Raw genomic sequence first — 17,037 nt, 5'->3', positions numbered from 1 at the left:
CAAAAGTAATTGAAAAAAGAAAAATGTTGTCTCTGTCCAAATATTTATGGACCTAACTGTATATACATATATATATATATATATATATATATACATATACATATACTGTGAGGAATGGCCGGCCATATATTCCGGCCCACACCTCCAAACCACCAGGTGGAGCCCTCCCAGCAGGATGGAGGCTCCCCGAATTCCAGCAGGGCCTCATGGACCATGTAGTTTTTATAAACAGCCCTGCTGGATACCATGGGGACCACCAGGAGCCGCTGTAGGGAGGCTTACGGAATGCTACATGCCCTATAACCCGGTGGTACGTCCTGATCACATGACCAGAAGGAACGACATGCTTCCGGGTTGAAAAAAAGGAGCTTTTTATCTGACCCGGAAGTGTTCACGGTCACATGGACACAGAGAGAGAGAGAGAGAGAGAGAGAGAGAGAGAGAGAGAGAGAGAGAGAGAGAGAGAGAGAGAGAGAGAGAGAGAGAGAGAGAGAGAGAGAGAGAGGAAACATTTCCGGGTCACGGACTATATAAAGGACTGTGAGAGACCAGAACACTGAGCTGAGCTGGGAGGAAGAGTGGCTAAGTGTCTGGGGGAGGAGGAGGAGTGAGAATTGTATTAGGATTGAGTATTGTATGTGTAGTGTGGAGTGGAGGGTGCTTAGTGCACAATATTATAATAAAAATAGGAAGTACTATACTTTTACCTGGTGTTTGGCGTGGTACCTGAGGGTTCAAGGGAGCAATAGCGCCCCCAACTGTTACAATACATACATATACACATATACATAAATACATATACACTAGGGCTGCAACAATTAGTCGACGTAATCGACAACGTCAATTACATAAAATCGTCGACGCATCATAAACAGAACCTTCAATAGAGGCTCCAGTCACAAAGAACCACATTGGTTTTTGTAACTGCAATGCACTACATGAACGTCTGGGGCAGTATCATTTGTTATTGTTTGTCAAGACTGCACACAGTCCTACCAACGAAGAACATCATCTGAGGAGCAGAAGAATGTAGAGGAAAATAAACGTGGTTGCAATGGCAAGTCGGATAGAGGAGGGGGGAAGGAGACAGAAAAAAACTGAGACAGAAACTTTCTAGAGTGTGGGAGTACTTCACCGAAAAAGAAAAAAAAGTTGAATGCGGATTATGTAAAGCGGAGCTTTCTTTTCACGGCAGCACAACCACGATGCATGAACATCTGAAACGAAAGCATCCTGAAAATGTGATGCCGCCGTCTCTTGAGAATTTATGCTGGCGCTGTTAGTTAGTTAGGGTCAGATCAGGAGGGAAGGGAGAGCGTGAATGACACTGAGAAAATAAAAGTAAAAAAGCTAACTTTTACAAGTAACAAATTTACACCCGATCTGTTCGTTTTCAAATAATATTGCATTAGTGTGATGATGTTTTCTGATTGGTACTATTCAGGTCATACAATGATTTCTTCAAAATGTGATATATATTTGTCTCTTTCTTTTTTTTTTTCCCCCGGTGCTGCGCGCTGACGCCAGAAGGCATGAGCTTATTCAGTGCTAGCAGCAGCACGCAGGTGGCCGGGTTGCTTGCGCTATAAAAAGCTTGACCTGGTGACAATCAAAGCACATGTACTGTGCAAGGCATTTACGTGGTCCACTGAGAAAAGAAGAGTGTTCATGGCTCACCTTGCAGAGGAACATTCTATTCTTTCCTCTGTATGTCCTGGAGTCCTGTGCAGACTGGGCAAGATCGGGGGAAAAAAAAAAACACGGTAATTGATTACAACCGCAAGAAGGTACGCAAATTCATATGAATAATGTTGCATCTGTGCCACAATGTTTTCCGAATTGTACTATAAGGTCATAAAATAAATAATTCCAAATATATATACCTGTGTCTCTGTTTTTTTGTCAGTGCGGCTTTGACATCACGGGCCTTAAGGCACATACTAATTCAGCGTAAGCAGGAACACTCAATAAAATTGAATAAAAAAAATCAAGTGACAATGAGACAAAGGAGGCAGATTTGCCACCGTTTGTGTGTCAGCTTTTATCCATCCAGATCAGGGAATTCCCAGTTCAACTGTCTCAAAGCACCACTCACATCTACAGTTATTCCCAGTTTCAGATAAAAAGTTAACAGCGTCAGAACCCTGGGGGGGCAGGGGCGCATGGGCGGGGGGGCGGTAATATGTATCGTGATCGTGACTGAGAGAATAAAAGTTAAAAAAAAAAAGGTTAACTTTTACAAGTACTATACATTTAATACAGTGGCTGTTACAGATGCAAATCAAATGTGTTTACTGTATAATATTAACAATAAGAGCAACTCACTACTCAAAACAGTAAATATACGAGGCAGTCAGGATTGAACCTGGGGACTCTTGATTATAAGTCAGCAATTCCTACCGCTGCACCACAGAAGCTATTGTATCATCCTTGAACCTTCTGTGAAAGTGTTTATTTGATCTTTGTACTTCAGGCTTTACACATTATATACAGTAGTTTATGTCTACATTTTGTCATTTATTACTAGAATATGAAAAACGTTTCAGTTTTAACAATGTATTTTTTGGTTAATTTAAATGCACATCTTTTGTTTAAAGATTATGTGCACTTCAGTTTGCACTGTTTAATGTATTTCTTTTATATTGTGATGGTCACACGAATATAAAAACATCTGATTATTTTCAAATTCATATGTTTCACTGGTTATTTTGATTATTATTAATTTTAATCATGTTAATGCAGAGACATCAGGGTGACATTCACAGGTTGACAGACGTGAGCAGATGAGGTAAGACATGGCCTGGAGTCCAGAACAGGATGTGCAACCACAGGTCGCAGGCTTCAAAATAGTCAGGCATGAAATAATCGTGACTAATCGAAAAATAAATTGAACGATTAGTCGACTACCAAAATAATCATTAGTTGCAGCCCTAATATACACATATAAATAAATAAATAAATTATATATATATATATATATATATATATATATATATATAAAAAGCCAAATATCACTGAGTCACTCATCACGAAATCTCCTGAACCATGAGTACTTAGGACTTGAAATTTGGAATGTAGGTTACCTTTGGCCCATAGGTGCTCGCTAAAAAACGGTCCAAGCGTGTTCTGTCTGTATGTCTGTCTGCTTTTCACAAGAGAATTACTTAACGGATTTAGATCTGGTTGTTTTCTATAATTTGCTTGAACTTTCCGGTTGATTTTGTGATTTCTCTATCAAACTAAGTACCATAGTTTGCTTGTGGTACCGATGTATTTATGCAAATCCAACAGAGTGGCTGTTGGCCGAGAGCAGGGGGTCGGGGCCTTCCTCATTCTCTCGCCAGCCTCTGTTCGAGTTACTCTACGTCTCGCCACGTGTTGGAGTGTACCTTGCCTCCGCTTACCTAGCGATACCCGTTTGTTCAACAGACATTATCATCTACTGATTGTTAAGGAGTAACGTTTGACTTTTTGAGCGAGAGAGATCAGAGCTACATGTGTTTTAGAGGGTAGCTGCTGATTGCCAGAGATATCACGGGCATGTGCTTTTTTCGCCACACGGGGAACGCTTTTCCGTCAGAGCAGAACACGATCAGATACATTGCCAGCGTCTATTGCTTTTTAAAGCTTGTCCCGTTTCATTAAGTCAATTTGTGTGTATGTGTAAGTATGTACAGTGCATCCGGAAAGTATTCACAGTGCATCACTTTTTCCACATTTTGTTATGTTACAGCCTTATTCCAAAATGGATTAAATTCATTTTATTCCTCAGAATTCTACACACAACACCCCATAATGACAACATAAAAAAAGTTTACTTGAGATTTTTGCAAATTTATTAAAAATAAAAAAATTGAGAAAGCACATGTACATAAGTATTCACAGCCTTTGCCATGAAAGCTCAAAATTGAGCTCAGGTGCATATTGTTTCCCCTGATCATCATTGAGATGTTTCTGCAGCTTAATTGGAGTCCACCTGTGGTAAATTCAGTTGATTGGACATGATTTGGAAAGGCACACACCTGTCTATATAAGGTCCCACAGTTGACAGTTCATGTCAGAGCACAAACCAAGCATGAAGTCAAAGGAATTGTCTGTGGACCTCTGAGACAGGATTGTCTCGAGGCACAAATCTGGGGAAGGTTACAGAAAAATTTCTGCTGCTTTGAAGTTCCCAATGAGCACAGTGGCCTCCATCATCCGTAAGTGGAAGAAGTTCGAAACCACCAGGACTCTTCCTGGAGCTGGCCGGCCATCTAAACTGAGCAATCGGGGGAAAAGGGCCTTAGTCAGGGAGGTGACCAAGAACCCAATGGTCACTCTATCAGAGCTCCAGAGGTCCTCTGTGGAGAGAGGAGAACCTTCCAGAAGGAGAACCATCTCTGCAGCAATCCACCAATCAGGCCTGTATGGTAGAGTGGCCAGACAGAAGCAACTCCTTAGTAAAAGGAACACGGCAGCCCACCTGGAGTTTGCCAAAAGGCACCTGAAGGACTCTCAGACCACGAGAAAGAAAATTCTCTGATCTGATGAGACGAAGATTGAACTCTTTGGTGTGAATGCCAGGCGTCACGTTTGGAGGAAACCAGGCACCACTCATCACCAGGCCAATACCATCCCTACAGTGAAGCATGGTGGTGGCAGCATCATCATCCTGTGGGGATGTTTTCAACAGCAGGAACTGGGAGACTAGTCAGGATAAAGGGAAAGATGACTGCAGCAATGTACAGAAACATCCTGGATGAAAACCTGCTCCAGAGCGCTCTTGACCTCAGACTGGGGTGACGGTTCGTCTTTCAGCAGGACAACGACCCTAAGCACACAGCCACGATATCAAAGGAGTGGCTTCAGGACAACTCTGTGAATGTCCTTGAGTGGCCCAGCCAGAGCCCAGACTTGAATCCGATTGAACATTTTTGGAGAGATCTTAAAATGGCTGTGCACCGACGCTTCCCATCCAACTTGATGGAGCTTGAGAGGTGCTGCAAAGAGGAATGGGCGAAACTGGCCAAGGATAGGTGTGCCAAGCTTGTGGCATCATATTCAAAAAGACTTGAGGCTGTCATTGCTGCCAAAGGTGCATCGACAAAATACTGAGCAAAGGCTGTGAATACTTATGTACATGTGATTTCTCCGTTTTTTTATTTTTAATAAATTTGCAAAAACCTCAAGTAAACTTTTTTTCATGTTGTCATTATGGGGTGTTGTGTGTAGAATTCCGAGGAAAAAAATGAATTTAATCCATCTATATATATAAAATCCCTACGTGCATTCAGGTGTCCGTGTGTGGGTGTCTTCTGATGAAGTGCGCATGCGCGGGGCACGGTGCAATGCGCGATATTACTGTCAGAGAAAGTTAGAGGCGTTTTACGGAAATACAAACCAGTATTACTGCGAGAGGAAATTAAAGGTACACAATAAAGTGACGCATATTACAGCCACATACAAGCCAGTATTACTGTCGGAGGAGATTAAACGCATATTACCGACGCGCACGCCTGTATTACCGCCAGAGAAAATTAAAGGTATATCACGGACGTACAAGACGGTATCCTTCAATAAGGGCGCGCACAAAAAGGCGAGCCTCAAAAGGGCGACCTCAATTGGGCACAGCGAATAAAGGCGCGCGTAAATAAAGATCTGCACCTTTGTTGCTCTTCACATATTCCAGAGCCATTTGAACTAAATTATCTACGAACGCCTTTATTCGCCACACTCAATTGAGGTCGCCCTTTTGAAGCTCGCCTTTTTGTGCGCACCCTTATTGAATAGAGCTGTACAAGACAGTATTACTGTCACAGAAAATTAAAGACACACAATACACGGCGGCAGCCCACGAAGAACGGTCAGCTCAGCAAGTAAACATCAACAAAAGAAAGGCTGAAAGAAAGAAAAATACGACCAACAAAAAGAATGAGGTCAAAGTCCCTTGCCATTTAATATAGACTGTTCCTACTAATGTTTATGCACTACTGTTCTAGCGCCTGTTATTGTAACGGGCTAAATGACTAGTTTTGGAATAAGGCTGTAACATAACAAAAGGTGGAAAAAGTGATGCGCTGTGAATACTTTCCGGATAAACTGTATGTTCCAGCATAACTTCCGAATGGCTGGAGCGATTTTCATGAGACTTGGTAGACGTTTCTCATTGGTGAACTAAAAATACTGTAGGGTGAAATGAACCGGGTGGGGTGTGATCTTGCGGTCTTGTATGCATGTTATGATCCAGTTGACACTCAGAACGACCACCAGAGGGCGAACTGGAGGGGACTGCCAGCATTCTTTATGTTTAAGCATCACTGCGCCCCTGCTGCTTTTGAAATTAAATAGAGTTGGCTGGTTCCGAGCGTCAGCTGGATGATAACATACATACAAGACAAGCACATTAGTGAGTCTTCATTGTTTGTTAATTTATTTTTAAAGTTGGTTTTTTTTAATTATATTTTTCTCAAACAAAAAAAAAAAAAAAAAAAAAAAAAAAAAAAACAATTTTCCGCTCGGGTATTTCAGCTGTGTCAGCTAGTTTATTAAAAAGGACAAGGACATCTCCATTGCTTCTTACTTACTTTTATAATGCCTTCAATTTCCTTTGCTACTATAATTTTGTAGCGCAATTTCAGCTACACTTGTAAGAAAAGGTGATATAGAAATAGTGTTGCGAATAAATGTTAAGGGACTGACTAGGAAACATCAATTTAAATATAACAAGATGTTTATGGCATATTGCTACATAACTCTGACTCTGAATGCTATCTTTTTGAATGCACAATTTTATTGATCATAAAGCTAAAGCAACATCACCCCATTTTTGACAAATTTAATAATTCATGTTTATTGTGTTCAAAACCTAGGATAACATTTTTTTAAATAAACAGCACACAGTTCCAGTGTGGTGCTGAGGTGTCACCCCACTACACTCGGGTCTCAATCCAGGCAGTTCGGTGTGGTGGGTACAGAAACGTGCTATAAGCGCATGGCCCCAACCTGAGGCAAAAGTCTGAAAATATCTTTTTTTACCCCTTTCCCTAATAATTTTCAACACAGCCCCATTGTTGGCCATTTTCACTGTATTATTGTGCTACTTTAATGCATTTGCCATTCACATATCTTTATGCTTACTGATTTTCTACTCATTTGACTCTTTTTTTGAAAAACAGTTCCCACATATTTCACTTTTATAATTTTTTAAATTACCATTCATTTATTCAATAAAAAATGTATGAAAAAGTGTTTCCTTTTTTTTTAAAAAAGTTATCAAAATTAACTGACAGTATTTATTTACTGTATGTCAATAAAAATATTCACATTAGATGAGGAGTGTGCACACAAACGACGCTGGTGATTTGGTAAGACATTTAAGTAAGAATTTCACTGCACTCTGTTCATGTGCTGTTAATCATAAACTGAACTATTTGATGCTGTTTTAATTCTGGTCTGTTACTCAAGAATATTTTAATTTTATAGCTTTTAAATTCAATTACATTTTGCCTCAGTAGTTTTGTTTCTCAGCAGGTTTTGTAGAGACACCACAACATAACATTAAAAACATCACAGAGAACATAAACCTATTACAAATAAATATGATACAGCAGTGAGCACTTACTGTAAAACATTAAACATATTACACATAAAAATCAAATCAACATTTAGAATTCACTAATGATTGATTCAAATGATAACAGTTCACACCCAAAATGCAAAACTGACCTTGATATAAAATTGTAACATGTAAAACTGAACATTTTTAGAAGATTAATAGCAGTTGCAGTGAAGGAGGATTTGAACCCGGTGGCATTTTATTCTAGAATCTTTCAACCTGTGACCTGATTGCAACAACTGGAATTGAGAATGGATTAAAGAGCCATTAAGAAGGATATTAGGGAGGTAAAAAGACAGTTAGAGAGGAATATCTTTCTCTATACTGTATATAAAATCTTACATCTGTCTGCATGTCTGTCCGCTTTTCACGAGAGAACTACTTAACGGATTTAGATCGTTTTTTTTTTTCTTTCTATAATTTGCTTGAACATTCCGGTTGATTTTGCGACTTCTCTCATTGCACTAAGTATCATGGTTCGGTTGTGGCACCAATTTATTGGTGCGAATCCGAGAGACAGGCTGCAGGCCGAGGGGAGGGGGAAGCAGGACCTCAGGAGTTCAGAGGGGCCATCCTCACTCACGTGCCAGCCTCCGTTTGAGTCGCTCTACCTCTCGCCATGTATTGGAGTGTACCTGGCCTCCGCTTAGCTAGCAATACCTGTTTGTTCATCAGACATCATCATCTAGAGATTGTTAAAGCATAACATTTGACGTTTTTGAGAGAGAGATCACAGCTACATGTGGGTACCTGCTCATTAGCAGAGATATCAAGGCCACGTGCTCTTCTCCCCATGCAGGGGACGTTCTCCCGTCAGAACTGAACACGAGCAGACACAGTGGCAACGTTTTGAGTTGGAGCGTACCTACCGCTTGGCCAGAGACACTTTTTACATTTTTGGCAAAGAGATCACAGCTACATTCTCGCCCCCATTCATCAAGATGCCCTCAGATATGAAAGCTATCAAAATAAATTCTTCTCAACAGTGGCGTAGCTCCAGTTCGTGCCGCTCGGGGTGGAGTGGAGCTTCAATTTGCTGCCCTTCAACATATCTGAATATGTTAACCTATTTAAAGAAAAAATTAAAATGACGTATAGAGAAAAATTAAGATAAATTTTGCATAGATTTATTCATATATAGAGAAACAACAATGATTTTTCATATATAATTTATATTCATCAACTAGACAAGAATATAGTATAGACGCAATGATATGCCGTGTTCAAATTATTAGTTTAATATAAATCTATCTATCTAATTACGCTGTGAAAATTAGAACCAGTGTAGTGTACAAGTGATAGGTGGGGATGTTTTCTGCGCAGAGCAAGAACGCATTTGGATTGATAACGATACGAAACTATAAATTGTAAATTAGTTGTTCATCTTCCTAGAAATTATTATCGGTGTAATGTTTAATTTTTATTTTTGCTATTACCTCATAAATTTCAACTGCTGTGTCTGATGCCAAAACAGAAGGACAGTCTGAAAATTATTTTTGAAGCATTTGTGGATAAAAATCAGCGAATTTTACTTTTTTTCATTCATGAGTGATATTTTTCCAAACACACAAATTGTACTGAGCCTTTTGGTCAATAATGCCGCCCGGAGTGGACCTCCCCTTCCGCCCACCCCCAGCTACGCCACTGCTTCTCAATACAAATTATTACTTTTTTTTTTTGTTGATTTTTAAAAAGTTTGTCCTGTTTCACTACTATGTAGGCAGAGCCGCTGGGGACAGCTAATAGCAGATAAAACAAAAGACGACCCAAAGAGATTCTTTCAGTATTTTAGTAGTAAAAGAACAGTCAAGGAGGAGGTGAAGTACATCAGGGATAGTAAAGGGGAATTAAAAGATACAGACAGTGAAATAATGAACATTCTAAACTGCATTTTTTCCTGAGGTCTTCAAAAGTAAGGAAATAGATAACCTCCCAGTGGTAAACAGGACTACTAAGGAGGTACTGAGGGATTTGGAAACTGTAGCTGGAGAAGTGCTGCTCAGATTAAATAGGCTGAAATCAAACAAATCATCAGGACCAGATATTTACCATTGAGTTGTTAAGGAGGCTAGTGAGTACATATATAAACCCTTAACACGTATATTTTTTTATGAAGTCACTGTACACTGGGGAGATTCCAAAGGACTGGAAAATAGCAAATTTGTATAGTTTACTAGTTGATTACCCAGTGGCTTCGCTCACTGAGTGCAAGGGGAAAAAATAAAATGTAGTCTATAAGTTATTAAACAGTAAAACATTAACATTTAAGAAGTAAAGATACATTGAGCACTACTGGAGTGGTTTGGGGTAAACTACATTTTAAAGGCACTATAACACAACAGGTAAGTAGTACTAACAGTAGCTATAATGTATTTGGATCATCTCTCGGTAGTAGATCCCTTGTGAAAGGCGCTACACGACCACTGTGGTATAGAAATTACATTTTCTATGTGATCGTCTAAATTTCTGCCTGACAACCTTGCACTACGTGCCTGTGATTTACTTCTTAAAATAATTCATCACAAAAGGAACTTTGAATGTTGCGAGGTTTTAGTGACCCGAACTCACCTTAAGGGACAGTAAGTAGTAGTGCAGGGTAATTTACAGAGTCCTGCTTCGATGGTGCCTCTCACACTCACTCGCAAAGATTTCCACTCTCTCAGGAGCCAACAGGGCACTTGAAGTGTCACAAACAGTGCAAGAAGAGAGGACGCTGCTCGAAACTGCGAAGCTCTCGACCCCGCAGAGCAGCCCTACATTCCGCGCCTCCCAGCGTCCACTTTGTTCTCACGCACATTATTTACAGCTCGTCACAGTTAAAAAGTAGAAAGACGCAAAGCTGTTTTCCTGATCTCTTCTACTATCAAGTACTACCAACTAAAAAAAAGTTACAATGGGGCAGTTTCCGTGACAGTCACGTGGACGAATAAATAAAACTCTGTCAGAACGCACCTGGCAGCGGACGGGTCAGCGCTGTAGTCCAGAGAGGAGGGCTGAGAGAGGACGACGCGGGGTGTACTTCTATGGTGTGTTTACTTCTTTTCAATATCAGTAAAATAACTCTCACACAAATAATAACAATTCGTAAAGACGATATAAAAATGGCACCCACAAACGAAGTGATTAGTTCCTGTATTATAATATGTTCTGTTGTCACACATAATTTCCATATCGCGTGATCATACGTAATTTCCATATCGCGTGATCATACGTAATTTCCATATCGCGTGATCATACGTAATTTCCGTTTCAAACGCAAAAGGAATATTATAGATAGTTGCTTGGATCTGCCCAGTCACTCTTTTTATATAACCTTAGTCAGTAAGCTTAACGTGCATCACAGGAAAATCAATGGAAGAAATTGTGACGGATAAGATTGAGCAGCACATGGCAAGTGCAGGAGTTTTTCTGAACAGTCAGCATGGGTTCAGAAGAGGGAGGTCCTGTTTTACTATGAGGCTGGAATTCTACAGTATAAGGAAGCAACAAAAGGATATGATCAGAGTGGAGCTTATGATATTAATTATCTGGACTTTCAGAAAGTATTTGGTAAGGTGCCACATGAGGTTGGGCATCAAACTATAAGAACTTGGAGCTCAGGGTGGTGTTTGTAGTTGGGTGCAGAATTGGCCGATATTAAGAGTGGTGTTTCACAGGGGTCAGTGCTAAGGCCACTACTATTTTTAATATATCTGAATGATTTAGGTAGGAATATAAATAACAAACTGGTTAAGTTTGCAGATGATACCAAGATAGGTGGCACATAATCTCAAACCACTGAATCATTACAGAGCGACTTGGACAGCATACAGGCTTTGGCAGATCTGTGGCTGATGAAATTTAATGTCAGGAAATGTAAAGTATTTCACATAGGAAAAAAAACTGATAGGTTTGAATACACAATGGGCAGTCGGAAAATCGAGAGTACACATTATGAGAAGGTGTACAACCGTACTATCAACATCCAGACAGTGTTCAAAAGCCATTAAGAAGGCTCACAGAATGGTTATACAGTGCCCTGATGTGTAGAGTACAAGTCCAAAGAGGTAATACTCAAGCTTTATAACACACTAGTGCGGCCTCATCTGCAGTACTGTGTGCAGTTTTGGTCTTCAGTCTACAAAAAGGGTATAGCAGCACTAGAAAAGTTCCAGAGAGGATTGACTAGGCTGATCCCAGGACTACAGTGAATGAATTATGAGGAAAGATTGAAAAATCTGAGACTTTTCAGTTTAAGAAAAAGAAGATTAAGAGGACACGTGACTGAAGTGTTTAAAGTTATGAAGGGAATTAGTCCAGTGGACCAAGACTGGTATTTTAAAATGAGTTCAACAAGAACAGGGAGACACAGTTGGAAACTTGTTTCGCACAAACATTTGGAAGTTTCTCTTCACACACAGAATCATAGACACTTGGAATAAGCTACCAAGTAGCGTGACAGACAGTAAACCTTTAATGACTTTTAAACCTCAACTAGATGATTTTTTGGAAGAATTAAGTGGATAGGACTGGTGAGCTTTGCTGGTCTGAATGGCCTGTTCTCGTCTAGATTGTTCTAATCTTCTAACCTTAAAGTGGGCAATCACAATTAACAATGGCATAGGAGAAACTCACCACAATGCAATGCAAACCAATGTTACATTGTTTACCTTTCATGAAAAAGAGCAATTTATTTCTATAAATCTGGTGGGCTACATTAGGTTTTGTAAAACTGATGCCTTAAACCAGGGGTGGGCAGATTCAGTCCTGGAGGGCCGCAGTGGCTGCAGGTTTTTTCTCCAACCCAATTGCTTAATAAGAAGCTCTTATTGCTCAAGTAACACTTCAGCTTCACTTTAGTTGTCTCGCTCATTAAGATTTTGAACCCTTATTGCTTATTTTAGTGTTAAACAGCGGTATTCTTGGTTTTTAACTGCTCCTAATTAGCAATACCATGCAAATGACAAAAGAGACCAGCATTTCTCCATTTAGCTTGTTTTCATTTACACCTGTGTGTATTTATCATGCACTATTTGGTTTAATTAAATACTTGGAAGATATCCTTAGAAAGGAAAATAAATCTAGGATATGAGAATGACCTGACATGGCAGAGTTAAAGCACTAGCAAGCCATGCAATTAAATAATTGACAAGGATTGGTTTTTAATTAAGCAACTGGGTTGGAACAAAAACCTGCAACCACCGCAGCCCTCCAGGACTGAATCTGCCCACCCCTGCCTTAAACAAATGTTCATGTTATTAATGAGCATTAATAACTAAAGCTATTTTAAAACAAACACAAATTGTCCATTGAGGGAAACTGCAATGAGAGTGCAAAATGTAATGGATACATTATATATTTCATTACTTTCAATTGTGAATTGGCCGTGGCGTAAAAGTGGAATGTTTAGTTGTTTTTTTTTCCATCCATCCATTATCCAACCCACTATATCCTAACACGGTGGCGCAGTGGTAAGCGCTGCTGTCTCAGTAAGGGGACCTGGGTTCTTCCAGGGTCTTCCCTGCGTGGTGTTTGCATGTTCTCCCCGTGTCTGCATGGGTTTCCTCCCACAGTCCAAAGACATGCAGGTAAGGTGCATTGGCGGTCCTAAATTGTCTCTACTGTGTGCTTGGTGTGTGTGCCCTGCGGTGGGCTGGCACCCTGACCGGGATTTGTTACTGCCTTGCGCCCTGTGTTGGCTGGATTTTTTTTCTTTTCTTTATTAAGCGAACGCGGAATGTGTCAGTGCCTCGGTAATTACATCACACACGCCGTCAAATTGTTCAACGCACAATTTACCGCATGTAGGATTTCAATAAGCATGCGTGCGGGGATCAGGTTGTGACATAAGATATTAAACATTTTTTCTTTTCTTATCTTATTTTCATCTCAATTCGGGGCATCTTGCATATTGTGCTTAATTAGCATTTGTTACGTCTTAAAAAAAGAAACTAGCGGCGTAGTCTACTACATTAGCGTTGATTCAAAATGTTCCACATTGAGTACATTACGACAATATTTAAAATTCAGTTTGTCGCAAAACGAAATGCGTTTTACGGTATCTTAATCGATTGCAGAACTGTGTGGACTGCAACAAGCTTCTGTAAACTGTTAGCCTTGTGACTTGATACTGGACTAGAAGCACAATGAATTCTGGTTCAAGTACTTCGCAGCACCAGTCAGCCGTGATGACTAGGAAATAATGTAATGCACCGTGAAGTTGCTAGAATAATGTAAATTTTGAATAGGACAAGAAGAAAAGATTGTAAACAACGCGGACAGTGTTATGCATTCGAAACACAAAATACAAATTAACTTTACAATTCTAAATTTGCAAAAAAAATGGTCTCAACAGTGACCAGACACACGCGCGAGCCTTACCGTTCGGCCTATCCAGCGTGCCGGCGCTTATGTTCCGATGCGCCACTAAGGCACAACAACAAAGGTTCCGGGGAACCAAGCCACGCACTCTCTGCTCATGGGTGGATGTAATATAATGTGAAGTTCTACCCCCCCCCCCATGGGTGGATGTAATATAATGTGAAGTTCTACCACCCCCCCACCCCAAAAAAAACAAATAACACTACTAAAAGTGCACTGCAAAATTATTACGCATTTATTCAATTCGGGGATATTTTAAAGCTGCTTTGCTCCCGAATCCTTGGTAGAGCACAACACTGCACTGAATTGGCAGGCAATTAGATGGATATTTTAAAGCTGTCGATGACTAACTCAGGTCCCGTCTTACTCATTGTTCTCTATCTTCCCCCAAAGTACCATTTTTTTTTTTATCTGACCTGAGTGAATTATTAACCCACTTAAGTTCCCTTTCGCAGAGACTCGTTCTTCTTGGTGATTTCAACATCCATATTGACATTACTACATGTGTAAGCTGAGAAATTAATTCCTATTCTTAATTTTTATAACTACTCTGGTGATCATATATTGGACCCGACCTGCACATGTGGCTTATCTGTCGGCAACACTTATAGCAGTAATTTGGGGCTCTCTGACCATAAAACAGTACTTTTCACTGTTTCATTTCCTCTCACCTGTAAATGTAATTTTTCTTTCAGAAACCTTAAAATATCTGTCCCTCTATCCTTGCGAGTTCAATTTCTGATCTTTTTCTGTCTTCTCCATTCCATCATTACTAGATAGTCTCATTAACTATTATAACACAGCCTTTCTTTCAGCAATAGATAAAACAGCTCCTTTAAAGCATAAAGAGGTTTCCTTTAAGCGCTCAGCTTCATGGTACAATTCTGAGTTATGGCCTATAAAAGCAGCTGACCAATGCCTTGAGAGAATGTCACGCAAGACTGGCCTCACCGTGCACATCCAGGCTTTTTCTGACCACCAAAAGGCTTACAGGGATGCACTAACTACAGCCAAGAACACACATTATGACAAAAATAAAAGAATCTGGCCATGATAACTCAAGGGTTTTGTTCTCTGTGGTTAATAAATTACTTCAAACTGCATCTGGCCCAAAATCCTTCTACTACTGAAGTCTGTGAAAAATTCCTCCACATTTTCTGTAATAAAATTAAAGATCTAAATAATTCAACTAACATAAATCCATCATCTGTTTATATCTTTCCTTGTCTTCCCACTCCATCCAGTTCCTTTTCTAAATTTTCACCAGTCACATTCGGGTAACGGGTGGCACGGTGGCTCAGTGGGTAGTGCTGCTGCCTCGCAGTTGGGAGATCTGGGGACCTGGGTACACTTCCCGGGTCCTCCCTGCGTGGAGTTTGCATGTTCTCCCCATGTCTGCGTGGGTTTCCTCCCACAGTCCAAAGACATGCTGGTTAGGTGGATTGGCGATTCTAAATTGGCCCTAGTGTGTGCTTGATGTGTGGGTGTGTTTGTGTGTGTCCTGCGGTGGGTTGGCACCCTGCCCGGGATTGGTTCCTGCCTTGTGCCCTGTGTTGGCTGGGATTGGCTCCAGCAGACCCCCCGTGACCCTGTGTTCGGATTCAGCGGGAAATGGATGGATGGATGGACATTCGGGTAACCAATGATTTGCTATGGCAGCAGACTCTGGACAAACCAGCATATTAACTCTGTTAGACCTCAGTGCAGCATTTGACACTGTCAGACATGACATTCTACCGTCCAGAATGGAGAACATGCTGGGTATCTCTGGCACTGTCCTCCAGTGGTTTAAGTCCTATCTGACTGATAGGGAAGAGTTTATTAGTCTTGGCACCAGCAGCTCCAGCTCAGCACCAGTCACACAAGGACTTCCTCAGGGCTCTGTCCTCGGCCCTCTATTCTTCTGTATCTACAGTATATGCTTTACTTTGGCCATATTATTTGTAGCTTTGGACTGGGTTATCATTTTTATGCAGATGATACTCAACTCTATTTCAATGTTAAAAATGAAACTTCATCAGGCTTTCTCAGCTCACAACTTGCCTCTGCGAAATTAAAATCTGGATGGAGCACAACTCTTTAAAATTAATCTGCAACAAAACTGAACTCCTGCAAATTGGCACTGAAACACAACTCAAGAAAATGAACTTCTTTTCAGTCACTCTTGATGGTGATCTCATCAGACCTTCTTCTAATGCAAGGAATCTGTCATTTTTGATTCCTCTCTTTCTTATTCTGCCCACATTAACCACATTAAGAAACTTTCTTAATTGCACCTCTGTAACATATCCCATGTTTGCTCATTCCTCTCCTTTTCTAATGCAGAGAAACTTGTCCAAGCTTTTATCACATCTTGCATCGATTATTACAACTCCCTACTGGCAGATGTCCCTTCAAATCTTCTAATTCAAAACCCTGTTGCAAGAGTCTTTACACTAACCACCAACAGCGAGCACATACCACCCATCATCCTTTGCCCTCACTGGCTCCCTGTGTCTTACAGGATCGAGTATAAAATTCTCTTTACAGCCTCAAAGCTTTAAATGGCCTTGCACCAGACTACATCAGTGACCTTCTTCATCACTCTGCTCCTGTTCGTCTACTAAGGTTCTCCGATTCTGGCAATCTTGTTGTGCCCCCACACTAACCTGCACTCTATGGGCGCCCATGTACAGTATGTTGCACGGCAATTGTAGTAGAAAAGCTGTTATTGTTGTGCTTTCTTTCTAAAGGCAGTTGCAGATCTGTAAGCATTTGTCAGTCGTGCCTTCAGTTTGGCTGCATATGCTGCAGGGGTGCCAGCCGATTTCATGATTAAATATGTTAAGTGGACATCAGGCCTCCTGCCCATGAGCCAAAAATAAAGGTGTGAAACCTATGCTGGCATGGGTTGTTGTGTTACATGCCAATGCCAAGAATGCCATTCTTGACCTACTGAAAGTCAAACAGATGTTTAGCCAGTTCCTCTTTTAAGGTGCGGTTCCACTGCTCCATCACACTGTGTGTGACAGGGAGAAGAGCAAAGCTTACAAACTGACAAGTTTCAAAGGTGTTTTATGAGGTCCTACCCAAATTGATGA

General features: G+C 40.6%; 1 protein-coding gene across 1 annotated transcript in view; it reads right to left on the bottom strand.

Moving 5' to 3' along the window:
* Positions 1–14,045, bottom strand: part of ufsp1 (UFM1-specific peptidase 1 (non-functional)) — a 42,170-nt gene extending 28,125 nt beyond the window's left edge. Inside the window, exon 1 of the mRNA XM_028798285.2 lies at positions 13,958–14,045. The gene's annotated coding sequence lies outside the window, so the exon portion shown is untranslated. The remainder of the gene's footprint in view (positions 1–13,957) is intronic.
* Between the last annotated feature and the right edge of the window lie 2,992 nt (positions 14,046–17,037).

The sequence above is a fragment of the Erpetoichthys calabaricus genome, chromosome 3 (genome assembly GCF_900747795.2).
Source record: "Erpetoichthys calabaricus chromosome 3, fErpCal1.3, whole genome shotgun sequence".
Lineage (NCBI taxonomy): Eukaryota > Metazoa > Chordata > Cladistia > Polypteriformes > Polypteridae > Erpetoichthys > Erpetoichthys calabaricus.
The sequence above is the reverse complement of the archived record's forward strand: the minus strand, read 5'-3'. Positions and strand labels throughout refer to the sequence as shown.